Source organism: Manacus candei, unplaced genomic scaffold (assembly GCF_025592945.1).
Source record: "Manacus candei isolate 608988 ecotype Guabito, Panama unplaced genomic scaffold, ASM2559294v1 h1tg000043l, whole genome shotgun sequence".
Taxonomy (NCBI): Eukaryota; Metazoa; Chordata; class Aves; order Passeriformes; family Pipridae; genus Manacus; species Manacus candei.
The window spans coordinates 10,070,974-10,083,431 of NW_026138091.1; the positions used below are offsets into that span (position 1 = coordinate 10,070,974).

Sequence of the window (12,458 nt, forward strand, 5' to 3'; positions counted from 1 at the left end):
CTGGAAAAACAGAAGTAAACTTAGAACAATGCTTTTTACAGAATACTTGTTTATCTTGGTACCTCCTCTTTTTGCTTTAATATAGTAAATGATAATTGCACCCCTTGGGTACATCTTGGCTGATGTCTAAATCATATCTAGAGCTGTTTTCATATTACTATGAAAAACTCTTTGAAATGAGAGGCTACAAATACTTTAATACCAGGACCACAAAATGAGCCATCAATAAACCTCTATCATTTAAAAAGATAAGTGATGCTGAGATTTATTAAATACCAAATATAATTTCATTGGCACATAGCCTCATTCTGTTGCATTAAAAACAAAGGAGAAAATATAAAAACAATTAGCTTTATGCATTCAGAAATCTCATAAGGCCCGGATAATAACTCCAGTCTTGACCTGGTAGTGCACAAAAGATCTACCCTGTGCTACAGAATTTCCCAAAAACTTGATGGTACTAATAGTGCCTAATGGCTTCAGTGGAACTAGAATTTCTCCTTAAGAAAGTTACTTTCTCCTGCTGTTATTGCAAAGGAAGTCCAAACCAAATAACTTAATTAAAATTATGTTGTGCTTTCTAGCACATATGGTACTATATTTTGTAGGCTTCTCCAAAAGAGGTAAGCAGCATGATGGATCTTACCTAGTACTTGCAGGAGAGACAGCCTGGGAATTCCACAAGGTGCAATAAACATAGCACAATAAGCCATGACTAATCATCTGACAAACAGGAAGCCACGGCAGACAAAGAAACTGGAAAACACCATTTGACTGTAACACAGGTCTTCAGGGGACAGGAAGGGAAAAATAAAGGAAGCAAAGCAGGTAAATTTATGTTTGCAAAACGATCCTATTCCATGCCTGGATCTCATGTCATAAAGCAGTTCAAGCTGTCCATAAGTGCCCCACAGGCTTTGTGCAGGCTCTTCACAGGGATGTGTCGAGTGTGAAGAAGATACCCTAAATATAAATACCAATAATCATTCTCAGTCTCTCTCTTCTAAAACTATAGGCATTTCTAATTGAGCAGAGTTGAAATACTCTTTACATGCTAGTCTAAATAAATTCAGATTTACTATGGAAAAATGTAAAGTAGCTTTTCCTTATGTACACAAGACCTCCATGGATTCCCAAGACAGTGGTATCAAGTTCCACAGCAGTGATCTTTTAATTTCAAGATGACATTAATTTATTAGAAATACTTGCCATAATCTTCTTTCCTGGCCCAAGAAGAAGGTCATGCAACCAAAGATTGTGGTTAAATGTGTTTGTTGACATGACATTTGTTAATGATTTTTCCACAATCCTTCACTTCGAAGATAGTTTTTTCTTAAGATTTATGTACTGCTTGGCTTCAATTCTTAGTCCTGCACAAAAGCAGGTATTTTTGTCAAATACCACCTGGCACAGTGGAGAAGAGCAATGGAGAGGAGCACAGGGTTGCAGCTATACAGACCACATCTCCAAGGTGTTTGGAGTCAAAATGCATGTTTGTGCTGTGCATGAAAGAGTAGGACAGAGATCCCTGATCTCCCTGGTCCCTCCAAAGACAAGAGGTCAATGCAGAAGGTGGCTGGGCAGAGTTACTATCTGGGATATGGAAGCTGTAGCCTGCATTTCCTGGTAGCACTGAGCCTGAGCCCGGCACACTTCCAGGCAACTGGATGCTGCCTGGCACCATCCTGCAGTCCCAGCTCAGGATGTCCACAGGGAGAAAGCATCTCTGCTTTTTACAGCTAGTTTGTGCTTCTGAGGTTTTCTTTTTTTCTTCTGCTAGAAGGTCCAAAACCATTACAGAAAAAAAATAAAATCCAAAACCACAATTAAAATTTTATATGTTAAACATTACGTTTTGGTACAATGAGTGAGCAGGAAATTTGTGGATTCTTGCAACTCATTTCTTATGCAAGAAGATGAAAACTTGCATGTATCTGATGTCAGCCTTTAACAGGTTGTTTAATGCAATGGGAAAACATTGGAAGTGTCCCTAGTCACAAATCTCAAGAATGCAAAGGACAATGCCAACAACCTGCATTTGTAATGCAGCAGTCCACTATCTGTTTGCTAAGTAATGATATGTTGTAGAAACTAATCTCATGCATACATGCATACAACTCTAAGAGTACAAGAGGAAAGAAGCAAAACAGGTATGAGAGGAGTGGGGAAAATGTGAAAATACAATTTTGTATTCTGTGCATTGCAGTTCTTAAAAGCTGTCTGAGCAAAACATCTACTGTTAGCTGCCCTATGAAGAAGAATGGGAAATAGGTGGCTGAATTATGTGAAAGTAACAATAGTCTAAAAGCTAATTGCTCTTATTTCCATATAATTCAAAAATATAAAATTGTCTGAGGAATATGAAATAGGACAGAAGTAATTTACTCTCAGCCTGTGAATAACCTAAGGTTCACGTTTCCCTGTTCTCGAAAAACTTGTGTAGGAGAACTGGAACAGGCACCTCATGTATGCCTTTCTTTCCAGGGTGAGCTTTATTATTTAAAGATGGTACATAGCTCTCAAGCCTGAGCAGGGACAGGTCTTACCTGAAGATGCACCCTTCCCTTGCACAGGGTTCAGATCCCTCACCACAGCTTAAAAGTGAGCACACTCTCCCCTTTTATACTAGGAAGAACTCCTACTGTCCCCAAAAGCCTCCTGGAGAGGGTCTTTGTGCCTGACTGTATGTTGTACTGTCTCCCTACAGGAGTGGTATATGAGATGACTGTGAAGCTGAAGGTTTGTAGTGCCAGAGCTTCACTCAGCACTGATCCATCAACCTGAATTGCTGGATCTCTGCCTTGTCTTACAGAGGACAGCACCTCCTGCCCTAGCAGGAGACTCCAGTAACAGGAAACATTGCTGTAACTGTAAGTAGCAATTAAACTCGATTCTGGCAGTGTTACACAGCAAGACTTCAAGTTTAATAGCTAAAATATTGGGACAGTAAAAGTAATCATCACACATCAAAATGTATTTCTTTGAAAAACTAAATCAATTAATCTAAAATCACTAGGATAGAAAAAATAATTAATTCTATAGAACTGAGTGAAAAAAAGTATTGTCACTACTATCATAGCATCATAGGCTCATAGCATATTTCAGGAGGAAAAGGACCTCAGAAGGTCACTAGGCCAGCTTCTTGCTCAAAGCAGGTTCACCTCTGAGCCCAGACCAGGTTGGCCAGGGATCTGACCAATTAGGTCAAACTATGACTTTGTCTCATAGCAACCTCCAGTATATAAAGGGGGTCTACAAGGAAGCTGGAGAGAGACTCTTCATCAGGAACTGTAGTGCTAGGACAAGAGAGAAAGGCTTCAAACTGAAAGAGAGTAGGTTTAGACTAGGTTAGGAAGAAATTCTTTACTGTAAGGATGGTGAGGCAGTGCAACAAGTTTCCCAGAGAAGCTGTGGATGCCCCATCTCTAGAAGTGTTCAAGACCGGGTTGGATGGGGCTTTGAACAGTCTGGTCTAGAGGGAGATGTCCCTGCCCATGGCAGTGGCGTTGGAACTAGGAAATCATTGAAGTCCTTTCCAACCCAAACCAATCTATGATTCTAAATCAACACTCCAACACTCATGTTTTCTCTTCCACAAATAAAGCCTTTTGTTTTCTAGCACCTGCTTTGCTGCAGCACACTGCACAGATGGATAGTTCTTTTTCTAACTATTTTCACGCCACAATAAAAGGAGCAACCTGAAGGTACTTAATGAAGTTGATGGGCTTCCTTTGGCAGTAGTGTCAATACTTTGAAGATCCTTCACTTTCTTTTGATTCGACCATTTAGTACATTGTTTTAGTTTTCTCTAATACCATTATGTGCTAGACCTTTTCTTCTTATCTGCCCAGACTTCTCTGCTAATGGCCACAAGCCTTAATTGTGTAAAGTTAAGAAGAGAAAAACATAATGCAATACTTTTGCCAGAGCAGATAGCATGCAGGAGATAACAACATTTACCTATGACTTACTCCAGCATAATCTCTTACAGGCAATACTGAAAATACGCAAACAGGCAATCTGCTCAAGGTTTCTGTGAGTGTTCTGGACAATATTTCTGACTAGATCCTCAGCTAATTTAAGTTGGCATCAGTGCGTATACCACACTTTTGAATTATTTCAGTTATGTGCACTGAACATGCTTATCTCAAATTTAAACAAAGTTTAAAAGTGGCCAAAAATCACAATCTCTATTAACCAAGAACCCATTTGTTCCTGCTTGAGTGACAGAAATTTTAAAGCTAAAAGTTAAAACCGCCATGCAGCCAGACACTTTTCACTGGGCAAACCAAAAAACCTGGTTCAGAAATACTTCCAGTATATGCTTCAGTCTCTTTAATACTTTGTACAAAGAATTAATATGGTACGGAAAAGTTCCAGAAGTTTTCAGGAAAAAAAATTCCCTATTTATTCCAGGGAACTCATGTGATGAAAAAAAAAAAGGAGAATTTGATTTAAAATAAATTTTCATGTGAACCATTAAATTACAAATTTACTGGTGAAAGAAAGTGACAAATATTTTAAATGTGCTTTCTGTAGGCAATATTTCAGATTATAATACCTTATTTCAAAATTTATTGTTGTGGAGTAACACTTCCTGTGTACTGTTACTCTTTAATATTATTCTATTTTAACTACATGATGATGAATGCTAATAGGAATATCATGGGTATTTTGAAAAATGTTCTCTATGAAGGTCTGTATTCCATGTTAAAAATTATTGATGGTTTCTGTTTTCAAATTTTTTCAAGAGATGAATCAAATTAATATACCTTACTTCATAGTACATCTTCATCTCTAATACTAAATTTATAATTCATTAAATAGCAGTAATAATGTACACATTTCTTTTACATACTATCTAATTGCACTTACTTTATGCTATTCAAATTACACATGCTATTTTTTTTCCTTTGAGATATACATAAAATTTAGTTTTAACTTTGGTTGGTTATATTCAGCAAGTAACTATTACAGATTTTATTTCTTCACACCTCTGTTTTTTGGTGAGGGTATTTTCTTCTCAAAACTACGCTCACTCACTTTTCCATGTGTAGCTGTAGATGGACCTGTACTGTTGGAGATATCAAAAAAGTTGTGTTCTCCTTTACTGATGACCTTGGTAGGCATACTTTATTTTTATGGGATTTGTAGAAAATGTGGATATAATTTAATAGGAAACAATCAGTTTAGGATTTAGACTTTCACTTAGACCTCGAAAATAGTTTGAGGAAACTACAGTACTTAATCAAACTGCTTGAAAATTCTATTTTCTAAAGCATGAGGAAAAAAGAAATCAATATTTTATTAAATAAGCTGTTAACCACAAAGGTTTAGATCATCCAGCATGAGTTTCTGAACATGGGAGAGGCAAAAAAATAAAAATGCAGAGACTTTGCGCTCTGTGTTTGGATGGGCAAATTCCTGGGATGTGCTGAACATTTCAGTGTCAGCAGTGGCATGGTGGGATCCAGGGAGAAATAGAGTCACCACAGCCAATGCCACTACCATTGTTGTCCCTGCCCAGCCTCTGCTCTCTCTACTTCTCTGGGAACAAGTACTGCAGAGTCCATAAAGAAAATTACGCTTGTACCTCTTTCCAGCAAGGATTATGTCTGCATTTCTCCAATCTCTGCAAAGGTTGTGGTTTAAATATTATGTTTAATCCCACATTAGTACAGGTCTGTTGAATATTGAGTCAGCTCTATTATTTTCTTTCAAGCAGGACAGAATATAATGTTTTTCTAAGTGGTTGCAACATCTGGAAATACATCTACTTTCTTTCTTGCATGAAGCTGTTGCATACCCGTTCTGAAGGGCTTGGAAGATGATTTCTTTTTGGTTTTAATTTTTCTTCTGATATTTTTCATACTCTTACTCTGTTTGGAAAGTCTCCAACATGGAAACTGTCAATTCACAGTTTTTTTGTTGCATGTTGTTGGATTTGCAGTTTTGGCAGTCCTGAAGAATCTATCTTCAATCAACGGCTTAGACATTTTCCCAAATGCCTATATTCAGACTGTTAAAATATTCTATATTTATATATAAATATGTATTTATAAAACATAATCCAGTTTTGCAGGGTTTTTCTGAGGTCATTTGCTGTGGAAAGATCACAGTTCTGATCAATCTGTTAGATCTACAGTGTTCCCTACCCTTTGTCACAGTTTTCCATTTCAGTGTGCATTACTAGGACCCTTTTAAACTTTTCCCCTTAAATGATGCCCCAGGTGATTACTCACTGGCCTGGTGTTAAAGGTTATCTCTGGACACTCTACCTCCATCAAGGGAACATACTGCCCTGGCATTCACACTAGGCAGCTGGGCAAGTATGCTGTCTTTCTACTTTGACACTGCTATTAGAGGATTAAGAAACCATGTTTATTTGATTTATCTTCCATTACACATGTCTCCCTCAGCTCTCTGTCTAAATCCTTCACTCTGCACAGCCTCTCTCAGCTGTCCCCTGCCTCTCCAATTGCATGTTGTACGGTGAGTGACAACTCTTCTCTCTCTGTTTGCTCTCTCACCTCTAGTTTTCCCTGAAGGTCTTCCTTCTGATGTTCCCACCCACACTCACACCCCACCCCTCCTGCTGGGAGCTGGCTGCAGTGCAGTAGTGTTTCATGGCTTTCACTACTGTAGGTACCGACTGATACTGTTGTCCACATGCCTGTGATGACAAGCCAGTTCTAGCATAGAATTGCAACAGAGTGAGTAAGCAAGCAACTTCTCCTGACCACTCCTGATTTTATTGACCTTAAATGTCTTTTCCCCCATAATGAGTCCGACTGATTTGATATTTCCCCATTTGGAAGGTGTTCCCACCTTTGGACCATCCCCACTGTCTTTCTCCTACACCTGTACCATTTCTTCAAGGATTTTTTAAATAACAGGACCTGAATGGTCACCAGTGAGGTAATTTCAGGGTAATTTCACATCATCATTACATTTCTGGTTTGATTTTTATTCCTTTCCTTCATACTGACACAGTCTATAGACTGGATCTCTGCAATCACTTGGCAGCACACAGGGGAGCAGAGAAAGCAATGCTGTCCAAATGTTTTTTCCCTATGATCACAGTTAATAAAGCTCCCACCTGACCTGTGCTAAATTGTACTTGTGTTGTAAGCACTCGATGTCCCCAGATATCTGACACTTGACAAAGCTGTGTGTCCTTCTGACCACTGTCAACAGTGAACTGAGAGCTTCCACAAACCTACCAGCAGTGACTCCTAGTTCCCTTTTCTGTAAGGTAATAGCCAATTTAAAATCCATTAAGTTATATATGTCTAGTTAAAGTTGTTTCCCTCAATATTCATTACTTTACATTTATTGACATTGAATTTTGTCTGTTATTTTACTGCCTGCATACTCAGACACTGTTCATCAGACTAAATGTAGATAAACGTCATCTGAGCCAGTCACCATGCAATCCCATTACAGACAGCAGAGAGAAAGAGGAATCTCCAGGGCTATGATTCCTCCAAACAGAGCAGGTGAATCAAGCCTTAAAAGTGCCTATTTCTCTCCACTGAGTATGAAATGAGCCTCAGGTGGTTCTTGGTTTCTCTACCAGCTATGCTTTGGTTAGGTAAGATAAATCCCATGTGTGTTGGATGGTGAGCTGTCTCTGTCACATTGCAGACACCCTTTGTTTATATTGCCCTAAACTATTTTGTATCATCCACAAACTCTGTCATGCTGCTATTCACTTTTTTTCAGATGATTTATGAGTAAATGGAGCACACAGATTCATAGATGCTGGTGGGACTGCCCTGGAAATCACTTTTCTGAAACAAAAAAAAATTTTAAAAAAATGACCTTTTGTTCCTACTCTTCCTTTTTTACTACAAGAGCTTTATTTATTTAGGAATCTTTTGGGAGGGGCCTTGTCAAAACTTCTTTGGAAACAATGCATGCTGCATTGACAGCACCACCACAATTTGTGGTCTCACTGGCTCTTTCCAAGGAGCTCAGTGGATATATGAGCTAAGATTTTCTCCCTACAGAAGTCATAGTATTTTTTCCAATTGTATCATGTTTGCCCGGTGTCTCTTAGTTCTAGGCTTTATAATAAGTTCCCCATGTCAGTGTTCCCAAGTCAGAATTACTGGTCTATAGATCTCTGGACCTTTTCTATTTTTCTTTTCCAAAAGTGAGTTCACATCTACCTTTTTATCCCCTTAGCACCATTTAAGGGGTAGGTTGTGCCCTGCAGTTAGCAGTTCTTTTGCAATTGTGGAGAAATACCATACCGTCCTGCTGATTCATTACTACCTATTTCATTGTTTTGTCCTAAATATTCCCCTACTACCTTTGAGCTGCTCCTATTTGTTCTCACGAGGAAAGCCCATGCAGGGGGAATGTCCCTGAGATCCTGTTTGTGGCTACCAAGCCCACCTAGCTTTCCTCTTTCTGTGGGCCTTGTTGAATCCCTGGCAGGCTGACAGCTCACAGCATGTTTGAGAGAGGTTCGACTATGTCTTTTGGTTATTTTAACAAATAGTCTTTTAAAATGTTTAGCTGACCTGAATCCTTATGGTCTGATGTTCTGCTAACGAGAACCTAATCTTTACCTACCTTCTAAAGATTTGTTCTTGTTTGTATTGATTTGATATTGTTGACACTGGTCAATTTTTTTTTTTTTTGGAAAAAGAACAGTATTCTGATCATAGGGGATTAGATTCAGTAAAGCGATGACCTACATTAGGCACATATTCTTTTCCAATTATTATGGTGAATATGTAGTTTGCCTATTTCTGCTCACAGTCTGTAGTTTTGGTAAAAAGAAAGAGAATAATTTCCATTGGTCTGCAATGGCTGAATATAGGCAGCAGAGGTATTTGTGCTCTGGTACCCTTTCTTTTCACACCATTTTTAGAACGCTTTCTGCTTCATTAAAAATAGAGGAAACACCTTCCATTTTTAAATTAATTGAGTTACTACTGTTTTCACAAGAGATGAGATTCCTCAGAGGAAGGTCAATAACATAATTAGCAAAGCATAATTAAGACAGTCATGCTGAAGAACCAAGTTGCTGGTCAGATGCTTCCCTCAATACAGCTGGTGGGCTGGGTCTATCCTTTGGCTAGACTTGTGAATATGTGGCACTTGAAATTCAGCACATACTATGATTTGGTTTTCTACAATTTTTTGCAACTTTGCATCATGAGAATACACAAAAGGCATCATTTATTGTCTTTGCTTCATAAGTTAATTTTCCATCACATATTAATTTGTAATATTAAATGCTATCAATTTTCCCTTTGATATTTATTTGCAGATAAGAGCCTGACTGAAGCCTGAAACAACATATAGCCTACTAATGCGGTCCATACTCTCAATTTTTTTATCTTAATGAGTATTCTAATCTCTGGGAGATTTTTATAGAGGGAATAAAATCTAATTTTGAATAATAGCCATATTTGAAAGTTTGAACTTTTGTCGGTGACAGTTCATAAAGATAAAAATCAACAGTTATCCAGCAGATTACTGGTAATGAATTATTGTCCTTGCTCTATTAGTAATCACAGGAACAGAAGACTTACCATATTTTGGCAGGCCTCTAGTCTGATGAAGCTGTTACCATTTCTTGCACAGTTAGCAACTCCCTAGGTTCCAAAGAAATATTATATAGTGGCCCACCCACAGGAACAGTTCTTAATCTTTGGAAACTAGTGCCTGATTTATGGTCTAAACATGTCATGAAGTGTTTTAACACATCTTTTTTCAAAATGACCCCTGTGAGTACCTGAAAGACCAACATCTGGGCTCCACCTGCACATTGTGGTTTTGGTTCTGTTTTTATGTTTTAAGAGTTAATGGCATTTCAGGTATTTACTTGGTTCTTTAGAAAAGGACATGTGTATTTATCTCTGTAACAGATATTGGAAAGGCAGTGGCAGAAGGAATTTTGCCACTGTTCTATTGGGGCGGTTTAACAGAGGGAAGGAAATCTATCTTACCTCCTCACTTTGGCTTTTCAAACTCCAGCCCTTGTTCCATAAGAACACAAGAGTGTTTAATAATACAGCTACCTTCTCACTGCTGCTAACTGGATTAAGAGCAACAACTAATATTACATACAAGAATGTCATTTTCCAATTGCTAAACACTGTTATCTTTCAGTAACTACTATGATCTTTCAGTTACTACTGTGCAGAATTGTTTTTATTGAGAAGTGAAAATCTCTGGGTATTTTTTAACTGCTTGCAACCCTTTTTCTTCCTATGATCCAGTTCTCCTTTGGTATATAATACCAGAAAGACTGTAAACTCTAATGATTTGATCATGTGACGTGCATCTTTATGTGTTTGAATGCTCTAAGCATGGTTTGTCTGAAGTTCATTGACTAACACAGATTTTATTTGGTGGCCTATGATTGTTTCTATAAATACATGTTAAGGTATGGCTTTAATTCATTTGGAAACCCTATTTAGGCATGGCTGACTGATGGACCATGACAAGTCAATGACTGTGGAGAAGGTTAATCAAATCTTCTCATTAACCTGAATCTGATCTCCTCCTTATTACTGAAAACCAGATAATTTACATTTTCACAGTGAAGTTAAAGAATGAGTTATCATATTATAAAATATGTTTATATATTATGTGTGCAGTTTATATGAGAGCTTTATAAAATAAAGAATGTATTGCACAAAAGCATTTTGTAAAAGCTCTGTAATCAGAAAAAAACCCTAGTACATGGGAAGGAATAGAAGACAGTTCTTTTCCAGTGCATTAAAATGCTTTTCAGAGACATCTTTGCCAGATGGTGACCTTGGTGGCTCTTCTTCTTTTCTATATTTTTTCTATTTTCTGTGTTCCTGTGCTGTCTTTTATTTTCATCTGGCCCACTTTTTCATTGTTTTATGTGGATGTTTTATTTTCTTCAGGCTACTTACTTGCTTAAATACGTGATTTTCCACTCCCTTCAGTGGTGATCCTCATATAATTTTGTCTAGTCTCTTCCCAGTCTTGAACATAACTCCAGTAATCTCATAGGTGGCATAATGTTGTCTTCCAGTAGTATGTTTACATTTTAAAACAGATCTGCCCATTGTGAGATTTATTTCTCAGACTAATAGGTAAACTACTACTAATAGGTAAACCCGTATTTATTTATTTGGCCAACATGCTATGCCAGTATGCCATGGTGACTGGTAGGTAGATAGCAGGCCAGCTCATTCCTCATGTCATTCAAAAATGACATACTTATTTATATAATTTTGAAATAAGAATGGCAGTATGCTACATGTGTGCCTCCATCTATATGTGGGACAGGGAACAAGACTAAATGAGTCCAGTGTATCCTCTTTCTTTGCAGAGGACTTCCCTCTGGGATTTGTGTCATAGAGAAAGCTGGAAGCAATAGTATCTCTAGCACATCCTACATCCTACTATACTTACAAGGATATCAAACCATAATTAAATACTTAAAATTTCTTTTCTGTTGCTAGCTGACCTTGCAGGATCATAAGTCTCTAGGCATCTATGTTTCTTCCAGAAAAGTCCTTAATTTTTTGAATGATAGGTTGGGAACATGACCAACACGATCTCCTTGCTGAGAGTAGGTAGGTATTTTCAGATATCCACTAAACAAGACCATTTCTTCTGTCAGATCAATGTTTTGATTTCTTCTCCAATCAATGTTTCATATCAAATAACCAAATAATCTTGAGAGCAGAATCTGTAATGAAATGGTCTTCCATACCTACTCCAAGTGACTAGATTAGACAGGCATTTTCTGGTTTGCTAGCCCAACAGACGTGCAATCATTTCATGGAAAAATTAACCTGGAGAAACTGGAGAGCAACATCCAATTATATGCTGGTAGCTACAAAAAGATGTAGGTTAAAATTACCTTGGGCAGAGAGTGGTGGCCAAGGTTCCCTCAGACCTGGATGGGTATCCTCACTGCTCCTAGAAAGCAAGGAAACCGAGAAGGTTGCATCAGCAGCTTCCTGGGACTGAGGGTGAAAAGGTTTTCATCCGCAGCTCTTTAGTGCCAGCTAGGTGAGATGGTTCCCGTTCCCTTCTGGTGGTTTTCCTAGATCCCATTCAGAGGCACGTGGATGTCTCCACATATTCAATGGGGATCCTAGTATATAACCCATGGCTGGTTATTTCTCTGGGGGCCAAGATCTTGGATTTATCTCATGTAACAGTCAGCCCGAATTATTGCCTGGAGTTCTCCATTAACTTCAGAGGAGCTCTGCAAGATTTTTGTTCCTGGCTAAGGTTCCCAAAGTTAGTAGCATGAAGCAGTTGAAAGTGTCAAAAGTTCAGAATTGCAACACTTGGTATTGCAACTTCTAAAACCTTTTGTGGAGTGATCTGATGGGGAAATTTTGGTTAGGTAAACGCAGTGCTGTTTTACAATTGACTTTAATAACCCTGGAAGTAATTTAAAGAATTCTGTAAAAAAGCTACTGTTCCTGCTCTAGAAGTAGGTA

The 12,458-nt window shown here is 38.1% G+C and overlaps 1 protein-coding gene across 1 annotated transcript in view; it reads right to left on the bottom strand.

Annotated features, from left to right (window-relative positions):
• ANO6 (anoctamin 6) overlaps positions 1 to 12,458 on the bottom strand; it is a 128,067-nt gene that overhangs the window by 20,328 nt on the left and 95,281 nt on the right. Inside the window, exon 20 of the transcript XR_007905930.1 lies at positions 11,867 to 11,925. The gene's annotated coding sequence lies outside the window, so the exon portion shown is untranslated. The remainder of the gene's footprint in view (positions 1 to 11,866; positions 11,926 to 12,458) is intronic.